Source organism: Propithecus coquereli, unplaced genomic scaffold, assembly GCF_000956105.1.
Source record: "Propithecus coquereli isolate 6110/MARCELLA unplaced genomic scaffold, Pcoq_1.0 Scaffold32, whole genome shotgun sequence".
In the NCBI taxonomy this organism is placed as follows: domain Eukaryota; kingdom Metazoa; phylum Chordata; class Mammalia; order Primates; family Indriidae; genus Propithecus; species Propithecus coquereli.
In genome coordinates this window covers 291,078-298,612 of record NW_012148841.1, presented here as the reverse complement: position 1 = coordinate 298,612, position 7,535 = coordinate 291,078, and the positions used below count along the sequence as shown (strand labels likewise).

The 7,535-nt window shown below is 32.7% G+C and overlaps 1 protein-coding gene across 3 annotated transcripts in view; it reads left to right on the top strand.

Moving 5' to 3' along the window:
* Nucleotides 1–7,535, top strand: part of CD36 (CD36 molecule (thrombospondin receptor)) — an 83,788-nt gene that overhangs the window by 42,177 nt on the left and 34,076 nt on the right. The window contains exon 1 of one of the 3 annotated variants that reach the window (XM_012650335.1): nucleotides 5,989–6,204. The exons of the other annotated variants lie outside the window; for them this stretch is intronic. The gene's annotated coding sequence lies outside the window, so the exon portion shown is untranslated. Of the gene's footprint in view, nucleotides 1–5,988; nucleotides 6,205–7,535 lie in introns of those variants that run through there. 3 annotated transcript variants of the gene reach the window in all.

Here is a 7,535-nt window from a genome sequence, read left to right as displayed (position 1 = left end):
TTTCCATTAAACATATAGGTAAGATTATTTTATATTTTTAATGTATGTTTGCTTTCACCCTGTTTGATTCATTAGGCCACGTGGTTTAACTCTAAATTTTAATTACCCTGATATTCTACATTTTATCTTTAAAACCTTGAAATTTTTTAAAGGTGATCTTTGAAATCTCTATTGTAATATCCCAATACTTCACTGGCATTACCTTATGTTTGTGTCTTTGCAATTTCATATTCTTTTTAAATTGTATAGGTGTATATTTATTTTTATGCCTACATGTAAAGTCCTTGCTAATCATATAAAGCAGGTAGAACATGCTATTGGTTTAATACTTCAAAAATGAACATGCTGGCAACTAAAAAATGCATTTTCATATATTTCATATATACTTATATATACACATATGCTTATACATGTACAAAAATGTGTGTATGTATAAATCTCCATGACTAGTATTCCCTAAGGATTAAAGTGATAAAGCAAATGTTGCCTTAGATTTACGTTGGTAACTAATGTTATGAGATAGTGGACAGGTCATTAGAATGAAATTCTATTTGTTTTATTTAGTCTAAAATCTGTTAATTGCCACCTATATAATGTGTTCACTGTTCATTGTTTGTTGTGTCTAGATATTGTTTTTCTCTCAATGTCATATGAGGTCATTTAAAATTGTTATCTAACTTATATAAACATTTTGAAAAGAATATATAATATAAGGTTATTATAAAGAACATAATTATCTTTTTTTTGCCCAGAAAAGAGCACAGGCTCTTTAGTCAATGTGCTCGGGTTTTAAACCTTGTTCTAGCAAGTACTTGCTAGGTGACTGGTACTAGCTACTTACCCAAAGAGTCTAGTTAGGTGGTATGATTGGTCAGTGAGGTAATGTCTGGGTTGCAGTCTGCTCTCGGTTCTTGGTGCGCTCTTGGCGGAAGAATGACTAGACACACCGAAGTGTCAGGTCCAGGCTGCTGGCAGATTGTTATCCTAGTTATTTGGCTCCTTCCTTGGAAAAAAAATCACAAGCAGGACCCATGCGACAGAATGACCCCAAGTAGGAAGCAGTTTCACATGAGTAACTTTTTATTATAAAATGAAACAAGTCTGTCTCCACAAGCGGATAGAGACAGATTGACTCTCTCTCTGGGAATTCTTGAGTTGTTTCCTTGTATTGGCCTGGTCAGGGAAAGGGCTTTGGGAGATGTGGGATGTTACGAAATGATTAACAGGTGTTCTCAAGGTTGTATCTTCTATGCTAGCTCCTTCTCTGAAAGGCTGGGGTAGGAGGGGAGAGGTTGAGGGGATGAGATGAACTACAATGTAGATTTAAGCTAATACATAATTAACCTTAGGTTACTCGAGGTCACTTTCCAAAACCTACTATGCCAGGATTGGGGAATTCCCAGATTGGTAAAGTGTCCTCTCCTCCCCCAGGTGTAGCAGTTGCCCTGGATAGGATTAGTGGTGAGGCCAAAACAAAACAAAGTGCCTACCCTTATCCTTCTTCCCAGATGGGGCAATTGCTCAAGGCAGCACCAAAGCAGGGCACTCTTGTCCCTAGAAGAGCTGGAGATCCTACCTACTTAACAGTAATACATGTGAAACACTTAGCCTAACACCTGGCAGGCAGATAGTAAGCTCCCAATATGTGTTAACTCTGTTAGTGTGTCATCATCATCTTCATAATTTACAAGTCTTTGATTGCCTGTACAATCTAGAATTACAATGCTAATTATACTGAAATGTGTTTCCTTTGCTGAACTGTAAAAAAAAAAAAAAAAAAAATTCACTTAAATGTTATCTAGTACTATAAACTACCAATCCTTATATCTACATATAGCTTTACATTTTTAAGTTTAAATCTATCTGATTTGATATTCAGCTTGAATGTATAGGTAGACTCCATATGCTTATCTTCTTTGACAAGAAGGGACGTCAGGAATAGAATACTATGTCTTGCCTAGTTCACAAATCCTGTTGTTAATAAAGCTGTGGTCAGAATTGGGCCATGTGATCCTCCTTCTAGGACTCATAATGCTTCTGTCATTTGCTTCTCAAATATGTTGCAATATTTGTTACTCAACTTATGTACTCTTCCTCTTTTACTTCGTGTTAGATTCCATGAATCAGCTTATCTAAAAATGATGTTAAAAGCATTTTTAAAAACCCTGAAAATGCTGAAAGAAACTTTATTGTTTTTCATATTCTCCAAGTGGAGAGAGCCTTTTGAAGCATGAAATAATCCTTAAAAGGAAATGACTGAAAGGTCATGGAATAAAAAATAAAAACTTCGTTAATTTAAACATACAATAAAACTAAATTGTCAGATTAAAAAAAATTGTCAAATGTCAGAGACTATTTTTTTCCTAATTAATAAGGAAAGAACAAACCAAACCGTGGGGGGAAAATGGGCAATAATATTGTTTGAAAAGTTTTAAAACAAAAATAGCTAATATACTTTAGAAAATCGGTTAAACTTCAGTCAATTTAATATTTGCAAAAAACAACCCCAACATAATTGTTAGAAACAACCTCTAAGTTCAGCATAAACCAGTGTAAGCGATGTATGGAGACAGGCATTCTCACACATTGTTGTGTGCTTGTATAAATAGAAGTTTTGAAAATTCTCCCTACCAAAGAAAAAGTACACACTTTTGTCCCAGAAATTTCACTTCCCACTTTTTACTGGTGTCCTAGCACAGGTATATAAAACTACATGTACAAGAATATTTTGTATTGTTTTTGTAAGAGCAAAGAACTAGAAATAGTGACATAGGGGACTGGACATTTAAAAGATAACACATCATTATAGAATATTTTGCAATAATGGATAAAGGGTTAACTCTATTCATGATATGGGAATACCTCCAAGGCACTTGTGAGAGGCAAGTTGCACAAAATATGATTTAATATATGTATTATATATATAGCTATGTATATAAGTTTTAAATTACAAAGTTACTGAGGGGGAGGGTAACATAGACCCAACATTGGTGACTTCTGAGGAAGAGAATTGAGAGTTGAAAGAGACTTCTCATTTCATACCTTTCAATAATTTTCAATATTTTTTACTTGCCTGTATTTAATAAATTCCCTAAAACTTTTAGTAATAGCCAATGATAATCATTATTAAACTAAAACTATACATCAGGCTCTGTGCTAAATCCTTCATATTACCACTCTTAATCTTTGCAAGAATTGTGTGAGGGAGATTTTTTCACTATGGCTAACAGTTACAGTAGTTAGCAGCAAGTCATATGCTTAGGAAGTGATGAATTCCAAATTCAGTCTTGGGTCCATTTACTTTCTTAGCAGATATTCTTAATTCCAATCAAACCATTGCTACTAACATGGTGTGAACAAGCAGCACAATAGCCTCTCATTTCCATTCATTTTCACTATTAAAATATTAATATTATGGTTACAATGATTGATTGTTTTTTATGTCCATTTATTTAACTGCTTACCAACTATGAGCCTGTTCTGTGCTCCGAGGGTTCAGCGGTGAACCATTCTAGCAGGTGCAAAGACAGGATCAAAACAAGTCAATGTCATGGTTTGTCCGATGCTGATAAGCAACCTGTGAAAAACTAAGCGGAGAAAGTACAATGGGAAGGAGACTTGCAGGAAGGGGTGATGAGAACGGAAGTGTTGTTTGAGTGCCCAGTAGTTGGCAGCCCCCTGTCAAATGTTGTACACTATTCACCTCATTTAATTCTTATTTTCCCTCTCAGTTTTCTCAACTTCTTGAGTAAGAAAATAAGAGCAATGGGTGTGTTAATTACCCTGTTTGTGGATCCTTTTTACAACGTATATGTATATCAAAACATGTACAACTTGAATTTTTATTTGTTGATTTATGTCTCCACAAAGCTGGGAGAAAAAAAAGGAATGAAGTTATTTAACTTCTAATTTCAAGTCAATATAACTAGTGCCTGGTATGGTCAGGATTCAGTTTTATGTCTGTCTGATTTCTAACCCTGTATGTTCTCTCACAAAAAAGAACTTCCAAAGAATTGTGCCTAAGCTGACTTAATTATATTGAACATTTTCTCCTGTCATTCTAACACATTTATCAAGTGCTATGATGGATTTACACAAGGCAAGGTGTACTCTCATATAAAATCCCTTCAAAATTTGGTGGATGCATATTCTTTCAAAAATGAAAAACCCAACATTCTTTACTCTAAAATGGGTACAGCATTTTTCTGCCTTATTGTTCAAGGTGTATATTTTCCTCAAAATCCATGGTTGCAGATTTGATTCAGCTGTTTGCTTTCTGGGGCTTGTGCACTAAGCTACGCAGGAACTGTTGTCTGTGAGATTGAACACTTAATAGCTGCTTCTGGGAATGTAAATTTGATTCTTCAGACTGCTCATGAGACTGTGTGACATTTTCCTCTCCAGTGACAGAAGATTTGGATGGCATTAGGCTACTGACTAAATAATGATTCAAGTAAGTTCAGTGTGAACCTAGACGTCTATTTTGCATCTTCTCTGAAATGCCTTCCTCTAATAGTGTTCATATTTTCATTATGATTTAGCTATTCAATGTGTTTAAAATATATTTAAAACAGGTCTTATCTGAACTCTTGTGTCGGTAAGCTATTTCTGAATTGTCATATTGGTGTTTGTATGTGTGAGAATTATAGTTGAGAAGAAAATAGATCAAAGTGGCTTGAAAACAAAATAGATATCTGCAAAATAGACATTCTTAATCAAAATATGTACTAGCTTTTATACTACTTGTTTATATCATACAACCAAGATAAAAGGTCATAGTTATTTAAGGGAATTACCTTTTTCAGTTTCCTGACTTCTCTGTAAGTTATTCTTTTAAATGAAAATCATAATGAGATTACACAAGTCCATGGCTACTTTATCCTAATTAAGTGCTCTAAAATTTGGAAAAAATACTTAAAATATTTTATGACTTCTTACTAATTTTTAAATAAGTGTCATAAAAAATACTCTGAAAGCAGAAACCAATGCTTGAGGAGAAAAGAGTGTTTTGGGTTCCCTTCCAAATGTATCGAACTACAATGAAAGGATTCATTGTATGACTCATATGCCAAGAAAAGACAGCACAAGCAATCTAATGATAAAGACTAGCTTAAATATGATCTGGTGAACTAAATATATTTCTGCCTGTTATTCTTAGTTTGCTTTATTTCGAGGTTGATTGAAGGCATTTATTCAGCTATCCATTGGATATATGCCAGTGTACCCTTCTGAAGATTTTTCCTGCATGATTTTGAGAAATTTTTTGTAAGAACGGGGTCAAAATATAGTAGGTCCTTCATTCCCCAAAGTGCAAAGTGTCCTACTTTGATTCAATATGAAAATAATGCTCTTTTTGAAAGTGACTTAACTATATACTTTTTTTACATTTAAATATCCTCAATAATAATTCTATTTAAATGTTATTAATAGTCAAGATTTGGATGAAGATGTTTAAGGGATTTATTTTTTGTAGGAGGACTGTGCTGTACTTATGAAGCTTCTGTATAACTAGCAGAAAATGATAAACAGTTAAGAACTTCCAGCCAGAACAATGGGCTATTTCCTTTTTTAAGTCTGTTTGTCATCCTTGCTGATTGACAATTTCCATTTGTTTTCAGACTTATTAGTTTCAAAGTATTTCAGATCTATGCTGTATAGAAAAGTATATTTTATTTATACTTAATGAGGTAAGTTTTGCAAGCTTAGTCATGACAGGGAAGTGAGAATGTGATTATACTTCTCAATTTACCCTTTCCACGTGAAATAATGATTGCGAGGAAAAACAATATATTAGGGGCAGCTCAGAAAGTCAGTTCCTTTTTTTTTCCCTCTGGCCTCTGGCTTACTTGGATAGGAAAGTGGCCAAAAAAAAAAAAAGTACCGCTGAGTGTCTCAGATATAGGTAATGGGTCTTCACCAGACCATAAAAATAGAACCTTATGAGCCATACTAATAGTGTGGTGTGTGTGGGTTTCTTTTCTTTCTTTTTTTCAATTCCTCTGGCAACAAACCACACACTGGGATCTGACGTTGTAGGTTTTTTTTTTTTTTTTTTTTTTCCTAAAGCATATTTAAACTCTCACACATTTATGTAATGAGGATTTTGTGTAGGATTTTTCTGCAGAATAACATTTGGTCTTATTAAGAATTGTCTGTCAAATGTTGGAGCATTTGATTGAAAAATCCTTCTCAGCCTTTTTAGAGGTAAGTCATATGATTTCTCTTTAAATAAAAAAGATGAAGGAATTTCCCATCTCCCAAATAGTTGGAGATGACACTACTATATAAATACTCCTAAGAAATTATATAACTAGGACAACAAGTAGTAGTAATTGTTTCCTTAAAGTCACTTGGCTTTATTTAAAAATCAGATTTCTGTTGCTTTCCAAGTTATCAATCTTCCTATATTTTATGTTTAAAAAAATTAAAGCCATGGCCAATAACATGTCACTTCTCAATGTTTAATGTCTTATCTTTAAACACTTATTATTTAAATGATTGACAGTCCAATTTGAATTATGAAAAAACTGTCATATTTAGAGTATTTTACTTGAAATTTAAATTATGAAGAAGGTCATTATAAATGAAAATCAATATAATGAGATTAGTTGTTATAAATGACTTGCCTCTCAGGTCAACATGTTCTCTCTTATGCAACTGTTAACTACTTATTACTTTACATGTCATTATCTTGTTTAATTTTCAATCCGAATTATATAATTTTTGGTTAACCTGACTTTGTCTACGTGGTTAAATACTATGTATATTTTGGATACGTGCTTATTAAGCAATTTTCTTTAGTGAACAAAGATATTTAATTGTTGATGGAAATGTTAAAGTATATTTTAAATAGTAATCTGAAATTTAATTAGTGTAAATTATTAGAGTAAGAATAAACCAAAATTAATACTTTTGGCAATTCAGTAAGCTTATTACAAATATTACTGAATTATTGTCTTAAACTATAAAACCAAGTTTAAGTAGAGAATAAATCATTCTGGAGAAATTAACTAAAAGACTCAATTTATTTCTATTAAGTAAATTTATAAATAAGTGTAGATGGCATAAATTCTCCAGAGTAAATCTCATTTTCTAGAATCACCAAGTAGCATATTTAAAGATGTTTTATAAGATTTACTTGTACTTTTCAGTTCTTTCCTATGTGGTTTTAGGTTAGTAATATCTTTTGAGGCTAAGAAAACAGTGCTTTAAATATTTGTTCACAAGGAGACCAAAATGAAATACTAAAAAAATTTTGTTATGTAGTATATAGTGGTCCTTTGGAGTTTATAATAGGAAAAAATGTGGAAACATTAATTTACTTGACTCATTATTGAACCAGAACAATAAACCAAATAGAGAACCAGCAGATAAGGGGTTAGGCTGGGAGAAATATAATTACAATTAGAGAGGTACTTGCACAGAGTGTACTGAAATTTTTGGAATTTACCTCGGAAGTTATAGTTGCCGCCCTTATTTTTTATAAAAATGTTTTGGCCAAGTTCACTCAAACACTTTCGAATTGTGTGTGTGTG